This window comes from Pseudopodoces humilis, chromosome 27, assembly GCF_049639895.1.
Source record: "Pseudopodoces humilis isolate 2021_Gansu_Grassland_sample_001 chromosome 27, ASM4963989v1, whole genome shotgun sequence".
NCBI classification, from domain to species: Eukaryota; Metazoa; Chordata; class Aves; order Passeriformes; family Paridae; genus Pseudopodoces; species Pseudopodoces humilis.
Window position 1 is genome coordinate 1361188 of NC_142226.1, and position 15617 is coordinate 1376804.

Here is a 15617-nt window from a genome sequence, read left to right on the forward strand (position 1 = left end):
CAGGGACAGCAGATGTGCTCAGGGAGCTGTGCCAGGAGCCCAGGGAAGCCACGGCAGGGTTTTCCCTGAGTCCTGGGCCCAGCAGGGAAGCACCTCGGGAGCCAAACTGGCCCAGATGTGGCACCACAGAGCTCATCCCGGTCCCTGCTGGCCAGCCTGGGGCTCAGCAGCAGCTCAGCCCAAGCCTGCAGTGGCTGCTCACAGCCCAGAAAGGCAGCGGCGTCCTGGGCTGATCCCACTGGGAAAAGGGGGGATCCTGCTCTTCCCAGGTGATTCCCCACCTGCAGAGCTGCTCCAGCCCTGGGAAATCCAACATCAGCAGCACCTGGAGAGAGCCCAGAGGAGCCCCTGGAGCTGCTCCAGGGCTGGAGCCCCTCTGGAGCCAGGCTGGGAGAGCTGGGGGTGCTCAGCTGGAGAGGAGAAGCTCCAGGGAGAGCTCAGAGCCCCCTCCAGGGCCTGCAGGGGCTCCAGGAGAGCTGGAGAGGGACTGGGGACAAGGCCTGCAGGGACAGGACACAGGGAATGGCTTGAGATTGGAAAAGGGGAGATTTGGGTGGGATCTTGGGCAGGAATTGTTCCCTGGGAGGGTGGGGAGGGGCTGGGCTGGAATTGCCAGAGCAGCTGTGGCTGTCCCTGGATCCCTGGCAGTGCCCAAGGCCAGGCTGGACATTGGGGCTGGAGCAGCCTGGGACAGTGGGAGGTGACCCTGGGACAGTGGGAGGTGACCCTGGGGACAGTGGGAGGTGTCCCTGCCATGGCATCAGCTGGGTGAGCCCCAGAGATGAAAATCACCCTGCTGGACCCGACCCTGAGCAGGGCAGGGACTCGTTCTGGCTCCAATGATCCGTGCAATAAATCCAGATTTTCCTCTCTGGTTCCCTGTCACTCCATGCCCACACAGGGTGACCCCAGCAGCGCTCGTGGGGGTCAGCAAAGGCCCCTCCACAGGGCAGGGATGGAGCCAAATGATGCCTCCAGCCACATCCACTCCTCTCTGCTCCTTATCCTGCTGGGAGCTGGGCAACAGCGCTGCTGCTGTGAGATTTAAAAAAAAAACCAAAATCAAATCTACTCCTCACAGTTACAAAATGGTTGCAGATCCAAGGACTGCTAATTATACAACAGTTTCAGATCTAGGCTATTATTTATGATCAAAAAATGTCAATTTGTATAGACTCCAACATTTCACCTACTAAAAAGCTCACCCATTAATTCATGTTGCATTTAAATGTTCATTTTAGGCCAGATTTCTCTGGTTAATGCACATGATTCTCTTTCAAGTCCTTTGGAAGCCAGAGTTGAAGTTGAAAAGGAGAAGCGGTCCTTTTTCTGGAATCTTCTGCTCAGAGAGAGAGAGAAAAAATATGTTAATTATCCCTCAATATTTTATTAATAATCAATTTCTTATGATTATTTTTTTAATGAGATGTCATTACATAAATGCCCTCATTTTCTGGAGTGCATGTGGTATTTGTAAGAGCCTGTGATACAGTTTGCATGAATAATTCCCATTCAATTGACTATTCCCAAACTGTTCCCTTCAATCCTGGGCTATTTATTTCTGGAGACGTGTGGCTGGCCACACATCTCCACTTGCTGGGTGTAACCATTAATTGGCTGAGTGGAGTTTTACAAACCAGATTTGGGGTTAGTGGGTAGCACAGAGGGAAGAATGCAGCCACCAGGTGGAAATAAGGATAAAAACTCACATCTGGGAGGTTTCAGGATCAGGAAACGTTTCCCCGAACCTCTGGGTGATGTTTGAGAGGTTCAGCAAGGAAACTGCTCCACTCCAGGAGAGCTGCACTGGGAATCCTCCCTGCAGCAGCGACTCCAGGAGGGGGGACTCGATATCCAGGGCCAGATTTCCCTGCTTGTTCTGAAGCAAAAGGGAAAAAAACATCATTTGGGGGATTGGATCCTTTCAGGACTGCGTGAGCCAAAGTAACAATGAAATAAAATCAAGCCTGTGATGGGTTTCTGAAGGCACAGATCCCCCCAGCACCGCGTGGTGCAGCTGCAGCCGGGAGGATCTTGATGAGGAAAATCAAATCCTGGGCCACAGGGCACGTTCTTGGGGTCAGGGAGCCCCTTCCCACCCCCAGCTGAGTCTGGGCTGCATTTCAGTTCATTTTTCACCGAGGATGAGATTTCCAGCCACTCTCCACTCAGGGCAGAAGCCAATGACCCTGTGCTGGCTGCTCTGACACCAGGTCAGGGAGCTCTGGATCATCTCCCTGAGCCAAAACCCCCTGGGCTGGGATAAGGGAGCATCCCCAGCGTGAGGGAACATCCCCAGGGTGATGGCACTTCCCTGGGACAGTGGCACATCCCCAGGGTGAGAGTTCATCCCCAGGACGATGTCCCAGCCCCAGGACGATGTCCCAGCCCCAGGATGATGATGGCACAGCCCCAGGACAATGTCCCAGCCCTGGGATGATGTCCCAGCCCCAGGATGATGTCTCAGCCCAGGATGACGATGGCACAACCCCAGGACAATGTCCCAGCCCCAGGACGATGTCCCAGCCCCGGGAAGATGCCCCAGCCCCGGGATGATACCCCAGACCCTGGATGATGTCCCAGCCCCAAGATGATGGCCCCAGGACAATGCCCCAGCCCCAGGATGATGATGGTACATCCCCAGGATGATGCCCCAGCCCCAAGATGATGATGACACATTCCTAGGATGATGTCCCAGCCCCAAGATGATGGCCTCAGGACAATGTCCCAGCCCCGGGATGATGATGGCACATCCCCAGGATGATGTCCCAGCCCCAGGATGATGTCCCAGCCCCAAGATGATGGCCCCAGGACAATGTCCCAGCCCCGGCATGGTGATGGCACATCCCCAGGATGATGCCCCAGCCCCGGGATGATGTCCCAGCCCCGGGATGATGATGACACATTCCTAGGATGATGTCCCAGCCCCAGGATGATGGCCCCAGGACAATGCCCCAGCCCCAGGATGATGATGACACATTCCCAGGATGATGTCCCAGCCCCAGGATGATGATGACACATTCCTAGGATGATGTCCCAGCCCCAGGACAATGCCCCAGCCCCGGGATGATGATGGCACATCCCCAGGATGATGCCCCAGCCCCGGGATGATGACCCAGCCCCGGGATGATGTCCCAGCCCCGGGATGATGATGACACATTCCTAGGATGATGTCCCAGCCCCAGGACAATGCCCCAGCCCCGGGATGATGATGGCACATCCCCAGGATGATGCCCCAGCCCCGGGATGATGCCCCAGCCCCAGGATGATGCCCCAGCGTGCCCAGTGAGGATCTGCAGAGCGCCTGGAGGTGGGAGGGAATCCCTGCATTCCTGCGGGGAGGGGGAAGGAGCCGTGGGTGATAAGAACCTGGCAGCGTTCAATAAGTCTCCGAGCCTGCCGCCTAAGTGAGATGTTGACAGAAACAAAAGAAACCCCGATAGGAAATCTCTCCCCCTCCTGGAAGAGGGCGAGGGTTTTCTTGGAGGGGGGAGAGGAAGGTTTGCATACATTTCAAGGCTCAGCCAAAATACAAAGTGCTTTTTGTGAACGCAAGAGAAAAGGACGTGAAGCAGGCAGAAGAGGAGGAGGAAGAGAAGGGGAAGGATGCCTCAATACAAAAAAGCTTAGCCTGATAAAATATTTAGGACGGGCTCACACATCAGAATATTAATGCTCTGCATTCCTTGTGCTTGCACTCTGTTGATCTTCATTCTCCAGTGACCTTGTTTACAGTATCTGAATTTGCAGTCTGCATTTTAATAAGGCCCTGAGAGAAGGTCTGAGACACAGCGCCTCGCTGAACCAACTTCAAAACCCTGCTCCGACTGGTTGGAATTCTGCAGGATGGATGTGGCTCCGGGGTGCCTGGTGCCCTGCGAGGACAGAGCCTCCGGAGAGCCCCTCCCGGGACAGCCGGGGAAACTGCGGCAGCGCGGATAGGCTTTAATTAATTTCCCTTCCCACCCCCTCCGAGGCTCGGTGGAAGGCTGGGCTGCCCCGCAGGGTGCGCTGTGGCTGGGGCCCTTCTCCTCCTGCTGCCATCCCCAGGTGACCCCCGGGCCATCGAGCGGCTGCTCCCCACGGGCTGTGCAGCCGCAGTTAAGCAGCTGCGAGTGCCGGGGAGCCACGGTCCCCTCGGCAGGCAGCGCTGCGGGCCGGAGGCAGCCGCCGGCCCCCGCAGCGCCGGGAGAGCGGAGCGTGTTCCCGGCCCCGAATTGCCTAATGGGCTGTGAAGGGTCTCAGCAGGCAGAGCCCAGCCTCGGGGGGATGTGCGGGAGATGGAGCAGGCGGCGCGTTTGTCACATCTGCTCCCTGCTCCTGCCGAGATGCGCTCGGAGCCGGGGAGGGCAGCGGGGGCCGGGAGCGCTCCCGGGGGATGCGGCAGCGCCCGGGGCTGGCAGGGTCCCACGGGCTGGGCCGAGCTCTGGGCACGGGATTGCCATGGCACCGGGCCATCCTGCTGCCCGTCCCCCAGCAGAGGGTGGTGGCAGCCCGTGGACACGCCAGACGAGCAAGGACATCCCGGGCAGGCGGTGTCCGCTGTCCTGCGCAGCTCCCGGGAAGCCTCGCTGTCCCCAGCCCTGTTTGTCCCTGCAGAACACGCTGCCAGGTTGGTGCGGGCACGGCACAGGAAAACACAGCAGGGCCTCCGGGGAGCTCGGAACAACCTCCTTGAAAGCAGATCCTGGAAATGAGCTCGGTGCCAGTCGCATCCCTCAAATACCCAAAGCATTCCGAAGGTCGGGGAGATCCTTCCTTTATCCCACCCAAATCCTGCTGGGTTTGGGGCACCTTTCTCTCATCCCACCCAAATCCTGCTGGGTTTGGGGCACCCTTCCCTTATCCCACCCAAATCCTGCTGAGTTTGGGGCACCCTTCCCTTATCCCACCCAAATCCTGCTGGGTTTGGGGCACCCTTCCCTTATCCCACCCAAATCCTGCTGGGTTTGGGGCACCCTTCCCTTATCCCACCCCACATCCTGCTGGGTTTAGGGCACCTTTCTCTCATCCCACCCAAATCCTGCTGGGTTTAGGGCACCCTTCCTTTACCCCACCCAAATCCTGCTGGGTTTGGGGCACCCTTCCTTTATCCCACCCCAATCCTGCTGGGTTTTGCTTTCAACAGAACCAGAAACGCCGTGGTTTGGAAAGGCAGCCACACTCCCTCCTCGTCCTCCTCCTCACCCCATCTCTCCTCTCGCTGCCCCCGGGTGAGTTCTGTGCCGTGCCGTGCCTGGCGTGTCCCCGTGGTGCCACGGAGCTGCGAGAGCAGTGTCCTAGAAAGGCTCTCCAAGGTGTGTCACAGCACGGGCACCGTGCCAGGAGCGGGAGGCAGGAGGGAGTTTGTGTCCACACAGCACTTGGAATGTTTTTACTCCAACATAAATCATGGAATGACAGAATATCCTGGGCTGGAAGGGGCCCACAAGGATCATCAAAGGACACCTAAAGGAACTCAGCTCAGTGAGTGGATCCTCATGGAGACTCTGGGAAGGAAGGGAGGATGGGGGTTTTTTCTGTTTCACAAATGGGAAAATGCAGTCTGTAGGCTCAGGCAAAGCAAAGGTGGGAACGTGGAGCAGATTCCTTCCTGTCTTACCTTTCTCACCTCAGCACCCACAGGGTGAAGTGCACCACAGCAGCCAGCTGGGTGTTCCTGCTCCTGCACAGCCTCCTGGAGACCTTCCCTGTTCCCATCCTGCTTTTTCCTGGAAAAAGTTCAAGTGTCTCCCCTTTGACTGCTCACAGAGGAATATCTCAGGGCACAGCAGCACCTTCCTGAGGAGTCCCACAGGTCCTCTCATGGGGGATGGTGATAAGCTCCACTGCCTGCTGCTTCTCCCCTGTGAAAAGGGAGGGGTTTGAGAGGCTCCGAGGGCTGCACCAGAGCATTGAGATCTCCAGCAAATCAGGGACAATGTGCAGCTCCAGCTCAGGACTGGTTCACCGCCCTGGCAGAGGTTCAGAGATGATTTTCAAGAGCAACAAAGGATGTTCCTCCTCCCGAGTGACCTTTCTCCCTGCTCTGAAGAGCTGCAGGCACAGAGGTGTGTTCTGTGCCTGTCTCTGCTCAGCAGGTCCTGCCTGGCTGGGGTTTGTGGGCAGCTCAGGTGCAGGCTGGGCGAGTTTGGCCCCGCAGCTCTTTCCTTCCTGGGCAGCTGCTCGCTCCAGCCTTGTCGCTTGCTCCCCTCCTGCCACTTGCTTTTTTTAGGATGCCTGAATCGAACTCGGGTTCCAAACCCTTACAAGAGGCATCCAGCACATTCTCTTGTAGCTCTGGAGATAATTTCCCCCAGTAGAATCCTTGCCAGACACGCATGGCTGCAGGAGACCCTCCTGGGAGCTGCTGAGAGCTGAGCTGGGGTTTCCCATCACGGCCAGTTCAACCACTGAAGCTTGAGGTCAACTCCAGACCTCTTTCCCACTGTGAAATGAACCTCAGCACTTGGAAATGACATTTTTAGAAGTCCCTCCCACACGGGCACCCACAGTCATTCTGGGGACAGACTGAGAAAACCCACCAGCCCCGCTCTGAGATGACTGGGAAAGATGACAGAGTGCACAGAGCTCAAGGCTGACTTTTGTTTTCCAGTTCAAAGCTTTTGGCACAGTCCCAGTCTCTGTTTCCAGCTTGGCTGGGCACCATCAGAAGGGCAAGAGTGTGGCTACTCATTAAGTAAATCCCAATTCTCCCTGGGCTCTGTAGCTTGGCTGACAACACCAAAATCCCAGGGAGGTGGGATTCCCTGGGAAAAGCCGGAGGCAGCTCACAGGGCCGGCTCTGGGGCTGTGCACACAGCTCATGGCCTCCCCCTGCCCTGATCCAGCTGCTGGAGGGTCTGGGATGCCCTGACTTTGCCCAGAGATGTCATTTGGGGGAGCAGGATGAGGCTGCTGAGTACCTGGGCTCTGGGATGTGTCCTGGAGCCTGAGCAGGACCGTGGGCATGGAAGTGTCTGAGAGGAGCTGCAGAGTCCTTGGAGGTTCACTGCACATCTGCTGAGCCCTGTGAGGCATTTTTGGGGCATGGAGGTGCAATCTCCAAAGAAAGAGGTTCATGTCCTTGGGGAAATGAAGATGGAGCCTCAAAAGCTGGGAAATTCCCTGGCCTCTGCGTGCCTCAGTTTCCCCACCTATTAAAAGGGTCCCTCATCCCACGTATTCAATGAGGCCACCCATGCATCTTCCTGCAGCGTTTGAGACCTTTTCCCTCTGTGCCAGCTCATTCCCCGCCGTGAGGGGGCAGAGGTTGGATATTGGGATCAGGCAATGCCAGCCCAGGCAGGGCTGTGTTGTGCTGGCACAGCTCTCACAGCTCCCGGAGCAGAGCCCGGAGCAGAGGACACCCAGACCCATCCCCCGGGCTTCCTCAAGCTCCTGATCCCCCTGCCCAGCCCTGGAGTGTGGGGCTGGAGCTCAGGCAGGGCGGTGAGGGATGGCTGCAGGGTGTGCTGGGTGTGTGCAGCTGCCCAGCACATCTGTGCCTCGGAGCAGCAGCAGAGGGCCCCGATCCTCTGCTGTGGGGGTCTCACCCTCACCCCCAGCTCCTGGGAGTGCCAATATCCACCAGCAGAACCCTCAGCAGGCAGCTGGATGCTCCCCCCATCCTCCGAACCGGAGCTCTGGCGGGGCAGGGTCACACCCGGCAGGGAGTGGGGAGGGGACGTGGGGTACACCTGAGCCCCAGCTCTGCAAGGATCGCCCCAAGCCAGCCCGCAGGAGGAGCTTGGGGATTTTCCCTCCTGCCTCGGGGGGATGTGATGCTCTGTGGAGCCCCAGTGCAAGAAACGCAGGGAGAAAACCATTTCCGTGGGGAGCCTGGAAAAATGACTGGGAAGAGGCTCCTTGGTGCCTCTGTGGGTTATCCCCGAGGCAGGGGGGCCATGCAGTGGCACTGGGTCCCCTCAGCAGCTCCCAGCCCCCTCCCCCGGCCCTGGCAGAGCCCTGGCTGAGGGCTGGCCGTGATTTATTTCGGAACATTTCTTGCCTGTTGAAAGCCTGACCTCAGATATGGAGAGACGACGTGGGGAAGATGTACGAGTGTCTCTCCGCAAAAGTGCATCAGAGAAATTGAGCGTGAGCCGCCATCAATCTGCCCGGAGCTGCGGCCCCGCGCAACAGCGAGGGAGAGGAGGGAGCTGCGAAGGTCACCCGGGAGCTGACTCAGCCTCCCCGCTCCTGCCATCCATCACAGCCACCGGGGAAGCGGCAGCGAGCAGGGGCTGGAGGCAACCTCCGGCTCATCCCTCATCCTCATCCCTCACCCTCATCCCTTGGAGAGCTGGAGCAGGCGCAAATGTCACGGGGGGCACGGGCAGCGGTGACCTTTGGGTGGCTGGAACGAGCCCTGACAGGCTCCGTGGGCCCGGCCGAGGCTCCTGCCCCGCGGGGCCCGTGGGCTGGGACAAGGACAAGACGGATGGAACGCAGGGACAGAGGTGGAGGGAGGGATTTTCCCTCTCGGTGGCTCCGGCTCAAGCAGCAGCAGCGTTTGGATAACCTACGGAGCGTCCCCTAAATCTGGTGAGGACTAGAAAGGAGTTGAGCTCTTCTCAGCAGTTCTCAGAGCTGCAAGAATGAATCAGGGAATCCCAGAATCCCTGAGGCTGGAAAAGACCTCCAAGAGCATGGATTCAACCTTTGGCTGAATCCTCCTGTGCCCACTGAACCATGGCACAAAGTGTCACATCTGCCCATCTTTTGGACACATCCAGAGGTGGTGACTCCACCACTGCCCTGAGCAGCCCATTCCAATGATTGACTCCACTCTCAATGAAGAAATTATCCATAATATCTACCCTGAGCCTCCCCTGGCCCAGCCTGAGGCCGTTCCCTCTCCTCCTGTCCCTGTTCCTGGGAGCAGAGCCCGACCCCCCCGGCTGTCCCCTCCTGCCAGGGACTTGTGCAGAGACAGAAATTCCCCCTGAGCCTCCTTTGCTCCAGCCTGAGCCCCTTCCCAGCTCCCTCAGGAATTCTCCAGCCCCTTCCCAGCTCCCTCAGCAATTCTCCAGCCCCTTCCCAGCTCCCTCAGGAATTCTCCAGCCCCTTCCCAGCTCCCTCAGGAATTCTCCAGCCCCTTCCCAGCTCCCTCAGGAATTCTCCAGCCCCTTCCCAGCTCCCTCAGGAATTCTCCAGCCCCTTCCCAGCTCCCTCAGGAATTCTCCAGCCCCTTCCCAGCTCCCTCAGGAATTCTCCAGCCCCTTCCCAGCTCTCTCAGGAATTCTCCAGCCCCTTTCCCAGCTCGCTCAGCCCCTCCTGGGGTTCCAGCCCCTTCCCAGCTCTGTTCCCTTCCCTGGACATGCTCCAGCCCCTCAATCTCCCTCACCCTTTATCCCTGCTCCCACCAGAGAACAGCAGAGATCTCAGCACCAACGGGAGGAGAATCCCAGTCCTTCCCCTGGCCTGGAGCCAAGCTGGTCACCTTCAGCTCCCAGCAAAGAGCACCTCCAAAGGGTTTTTCCTGCAGATGATGAGGGACAATCAACACCTCATCCCATCACAAAATGTCCAGAGTTCTGGAGGGACCTGAGAGCAAATCTCAGATTTTTGATGAGTGACTTTGGGAAAGTTTGAAACAATCCACCTGCAAAATCATTTGGTGGCTTCTGCCAGGTGCCTGTGCAGTGCCAGGCACGGGGACACTTCTGTGGATCTGGCCCCAGATTACCTTAATAACTTTGCAGATTGGAAGCTGTGAGAGTAATTGATTCTCCACTTCATTAGTTAAACTGAAAACGGAATTAAGATCTACCGAGGGTACGGCGGAGTGGTTGGCCAAAGGCTTCTTGTGCTGTGAACAGGTAAGCTTATTTACTTTTTGTTTTTAGCAGATGGGAACGATTTTGAAAAGGAAACATTAGGATTTTAAGTGGGGAATCAAGACCTCATTACTTTTCAGAATTTCCTGTTGTTTAATTGATGCAGCTTTTCTGTTACTTTACAGAATTTTGAAGACAGATTTAGTCACAGAAAAATATATCTTTTTTAAATTATTATTTTATTTTTCTGATGGATCAACTATCCAGGCAAAAGCAGCCTCACTGAGGGCACTTGGAGTGTCCAGCTGGAGCAGAGCACAGCGAGGGCAGAGCTCAGGGATCTGCAGCTCCCATCTCTGCTCTGGGACAGGGACAGCACCCAGGGAACGGCTGGAGCTGGGCCAGGCCAGGCTCAGGCTGCATTTAGGGAAAGGTTCTTCCCCCAGAGGTGCTGGCACTGCCCAGGCTCCCCAGGGAATGGGCACGGCCCCGAGGCTGCCAGAGCTGCAGGAGCCTTTGGACAGCGCTCCAGGGATGCCCAGGCTGGGGGTGCTGGGGGGTCTGGGCAGGGGTAGGGATGGGCTGGATGATCCTTGGGGGTCCCTTCCAGCCCAGGCTGTTCTGTGGTTCTGTTTAATTTACTGTGTAATTAATTAGTCCTTCGTGCTGCTGCACATCCTCCATGGTGGAGGGCTCCCCTCCCTCAGTGTGGATGTCTCTATCAGGTGTCAAAGCACAAACCAAGCTGAATCTCCTCTCCACAGACCTGCAGGGACACCAGAACCTCCAGAAAGCGCCGTGCCCCTGCAAAAGGCACTGAGAGATGCTCTGGAGGCCTCCACTGAATCCCACAGAACTCACCTGAGCTTCCAAGGCACCTTTGCCAGGCAGGGATTTGCCCAGGTGCCCAGGCCAGGCCAGGCTGTGCAGGGGAGATCCTGGTTCCTCCTGTTCCAGAGGGATCCCAGCTCCTCCTGCACCTGGAGGATCCCATCTCCTCCTGCACCTGGAGGATCCCATCTCCCCTGGCTCCTGGAGGATCCCATCTCCCCTGGCTCCTGGAGGATCCCATCTCCCCTGGCTCCTGGAGGATCCCATCTCCCCTGGCTCCTGGAGGATCCCATCTCCCCTGGCTCCTGGAGGATCCCATCTCCCCTGGCTCCTGGAGGATCCCATCTCCTCTGGCTCCTGGAGGATCCCATCTCCCCTGGCTCCTGGAGGATCCCATCTCCTGAACCTGGAGGATCCCATCTCCCCTGGCTCCTGGAGGATCCCATCTCCTGAACCTGGAGGATCCCATCTCCCCTGGCTCCTGGAGGATCCCATCTCCTGAACCTGGAGGATCCCATCTCCCCTGGCTCCTGGAGGATCCCATCTCCCCTGGCTCCTGGAGGATCCCATCTCCCCTGGCTCCTGGAGGATCCCATCTCCTCCTGCGCCGCTCTCCCCCGGAGCTCCGCTGGCTCCCGGGGCTGTGAGGCAGATTGAGCTGTTTGTTTTGCCTTGTCTGTCTCTTTATGCATCCCCAAGTCCCCAGTGACTCCCACAGCAGCTTCCAACACGGAAGGCATCCTTGTTTTCATATATCTGTTAAATAAAATGTCAGCAGCAGGTGACAACACAGCCTTCGTTGGTGCTGCTCCGTAATTTAACTGAGTTAAGAAGGGAGCAGAGCCTGACACCACATTTAGATTTAGAACCTGATCTGGGTTCTATTTGATCCAGACCCCAGGGTGCAGAGACACCCTGCCCAGGCGTGCTGCTTCAGTCTGTGGCTGATCAGCTCCCGGCTGCAGGAGGACAGCAGGTGCCTCCAGCCTGCCACAGGGCACTGTCACCTCTCCAGCAGTGGTGCCACCTGCCCAGCTCAGCCTGGAAAAGCAGGAATGAAGTGCTGAAGCTTTTTACCATTACCAAAATTCTTGCTGCCACCACCATCATGGTTTTTGCTCTGACCCTTTCAGCCCTTTTATTTTTTATTTTTTGTTTAATTTTTCTTTTTTTTCTTTTAAGCAACCCCAGTTCTGTGGCTGGCAGGATCCATCACAACCTTCTTGTTGAAGCCTTAGGATTTCAGCTTTTCTATTTTTCATACATTTGTAACCCTGCCATTCTTTAGTGTGTAACTCCAAACTCCACACACAGTGTGAGCTGCTGCTTTCCCATTTGGGTCAGACACAGCAATTCCTCTCCAGGCCTGGCAATCAAGGACACCTCACTGCCTCAGGCCCCCAGAGATGGAAACAAAAGGGAGTTGGGGGCAGCAAACTTGGGGTGAATGACTTCATTACCTGGAGCTGGAATTGGGAGATTCACCCCAATGTGCAAATGGCCCAAACTTATAAAAGTGTAAAACCCGTTCCACATTTTTGGGTGCAGCTCCTGGCGGGGTTAAATGTCCCTGAAGGCCCCTCAAAAAATAGAACCCTTTTTATTTCCTGGATTTAGTCTGGCCTCTGTTTTTAGCAGCCCAAAAAGCCACCACTGCTCATCTGAACCCAGTGCAGCACAGCCTGGGCCTTCCCAGGGATGTTTTATCTTGAAAGCGGTGCTCACAGAAGCACGCAGAACCCAAACCATTCGTGACAGGTTCTCTGTGCTGGCACAGGAGGTGGGCACGGGCAGCACCAGCCCCTCTGAGCAGCTGCAGACCCGTTTGCAGGGTCTCATCCAGAGCAGCAGCGCTGTCAATCACAGCCCATGTGCCGGGGAGAGGAGACAGATTTTCTGCTATCAAAGTGACAGGTACAAAACCCATCCCTGACCTCTGCTCCCCTGAGCTCTGCCTAATGCTCTGCAAGATCCCCCCCCAGCCAGTGGTGGTCTCCAGGTGAGGATTCGGTACTGAAAATTTTATATATTTTATATATTTATATTTTATAGAACATTTTATAAATTTTATAGCTGAAATTAAAAACAAGATCTGTTCATTCCGTGTGTGGGGAGTGTTGACGCCATCCTCTAGCAATCCTTGCATTCAGCTGATGCTGCTCATCATGATTAAATATGAAATTTTAAATATCAAGTTACCATGACCATGAACTTCATTTTTATTGCGGAGCATTCACATCTCTCCTTTTGTTCATTCTGCAGCACATGAGCTGCTGGACTCCTGCCTGGTGGTGAGTGAACTGCCCTGAAATCCCCTTTATAAACAAGCAGAGACATCCCCTTTTTTTCACATTTATCATTACACAGCGGGTTTGTGAAGTATCAATTAGCTGTGTTGATTTTTCCATTCTTTAAACCACCCTGCAACCACAGCAGTGAGGGGCTTAACCCAGCCCTCACCTTCCCACATCCTCTGTGGTGTGAATTCATTTCCAAACAGGTTATTTTGCAGAACAAGGAGCTGCCATTTCGCCTTGCTGAGCTCAAAGCAAGGAGCTGGGCTGGCTCTGACTCTTTAAAAAACTTCTCCACACTCTGGCCACACTTTCTGCTCTTTCACCACAGATGAAAACATGGGCTGTGACAGCCTTGGTGATGTCAGAAATTGTGAAATTCTGGTGAAAAGCACTGGCAAATTAAATACAGAGTGTCTGCCACAGGCTGAAGGTGTACAAAGAGCTCTCTTTGCCAAGCAGCCCTTCCCAGGATGCTGTTGATGCAGCAGGAACAGGAGAGCATTAATCATCAGCAGCTTCACCCCCAAACTCTTCTCTGTGGGTCATGGGAAACGTCCCCCTGCGCCACACTCAGTTAATTAATTTGTGTCTCTATGCACGGCAATAATTGAGTCTCTGGTTCCTTTCCCCACGGTGTTCAGCGAGTCTCTTCTCTCCGCCGCGCTGACAGCGGCTCTGCTGTGGCCTGGGGGAGTCTGGGGAAAGCTCTGGAAGTGTCCAAGGCCAGGCTGGACGGGGCTTGGAGCACCCTGGGATGGTGGAATGGGATGAGCTTTACAGTCCCTTCCAAGCCAAACCATTCCACGGTGCTGTGACGATTCCGTGCCTCCCGTCCCATCCCTCACCAGGTGTCATCACCCACGATGTCCCCAGCTCAGCACCACGAGAGCTCTGGCAGGAGCTGGCAGTGCCCTCTCTGCCCTCCTTGCTGAAGTCAAACCGACCTCTGGAGCCGCAGGGATCCATCCCAGCGCTCCCCATCGCAGCCTGGAATCCCTCCAAGGATGCTTCCATCACCCCCAGAATGACAGAATCCAGGCCAGGTGAGCCACAGGAATTCACCTGCTGCTTGTGCTGTGTGGCAAACACCTCCGTGGCCGTGGCTGCCTGTGACAGGTCGAGGTGGGCTTTGCACCTGCGGAGATATTTCAAAGGCAGCACCAGAAAATAAGGGTGTGAAAGGAGAGCAAACCTCCTGCTTTCAACCTCCTGGAGTCGTTCGTCCTCTGGAAAGGAAAACAGAACATGAAAACACTTCAAAGAGAGCCCTCCACCAGCCGGAGAGGAGCCGGTGCGGAGCTGCAGCGGGAGCTCAGGCATCCCCAGGCTGGGAGCGTCCCCTCCTCACAGCCACCGTGGGAATCTCACCGTGTGCTGCAGAATAAAGCACAGGGCAGCTCCACACGGTCACCTCTGCACCGTGTGGGATGTGCTCGGCTCTGCAGCTCCAGCCCTACCCCCTGAACCGTATCCGAGTGCAGCTGTACTGCGGGGAGAGGAGAAAATTCATTAAAAGCCATCCCTCTGGAGGAATGGCACTGATATTAAGGGTCTATCAATAATGATTCACTGGGCCATGATAGCAGTGAAATTGCAGTGATAAAGGGTGACAAAATATTGTAAGATATGTGCATCGAGGCTGTGGAGCAAATTATCTGATGTGAGACGCAACGTGTGATGATGTGCAGGGAGCCAGCTGCTGCCCACGGGTGAGGTTAGAGAAAGGCACAGGGAATTCACTGCTGGTGGAACAAGGATTTTATCTGGGGGCTGCTCCCTGGGGATGGGGACTGACCCCAGCACGAGGTCCTCGCTCTGGCCACACTTCGCTGCAGTGCATGCAATTAATCACTAATGACTGGTGATGAAGGGCAGTGCTCCTCCCCTCCAAAGTCCTGGTGTGCAGTCATTTCCCATCCAAAGCACTCCTCTGGGGACATCCCTGCATGCCAGCAGTGGGACTTGGGGTTGCTCCTGTCACCCCCAGAGCAGGCTGCAGGCCAGGACAGGCGAACCCCAGCCAGTGCCAGAGCCCTCAAAGCCAGGCTGGTTGCTGAGCTGCCCAGCTGTGCATGGTGGGATCAGGGGCAGCACAAAGAGCCAGTCCAGCTCTCCACATCCTCCTCTCCCTCACCTTTTCCGGGCTGGGACACCTCATTCCCTCTCCAAGACCGGAGGAGCGCTGGGATTCTTCTGGCAGCAGCAGAATTTGTGGCTCTCTGGCTCTAGGGAATCTCCTGTCTCTCAAGCACTCCCCATGGCAGCAGACCCCCATTCCCAGCCCCCTGGTCCCTGCTGTCATTACCTGCTGCCATCCCTGAGCCTTTCCCTGGGTGCTCGCTCAGGATTGATGGGGTTTAGGATTGCGAGCAGTAAAAACGCGGTGCGGAAACTGCGGCGTGTAAAAGCTGCCCCATAAAGAGCAAAGGCTTCTTCTTTTCCTCCCTGTAACCTGTAAAACATCCAGTAAATCCCAGACCCAAAGCAGCACGAAGACCTAATCCCAAAAGGTCAGGAATATCCCGTGATTAGGTGGATGTTGTGAGTGATGGTTTCAGCAGGGCCCAGTGGAAGCTTGTCTGGAACCTGCTCACAACTGATGTGGTTTGACTGGGGGATCTGGAGATGAACCCACCTGTCCAGAGCTCTTTGTTGTGCCTGTTCCGCAGCAGTCAGGGAATGTGCTGCTGTTCCTGTCAGGCTGAATGTGTCAGCCCGAGGCTGGCAC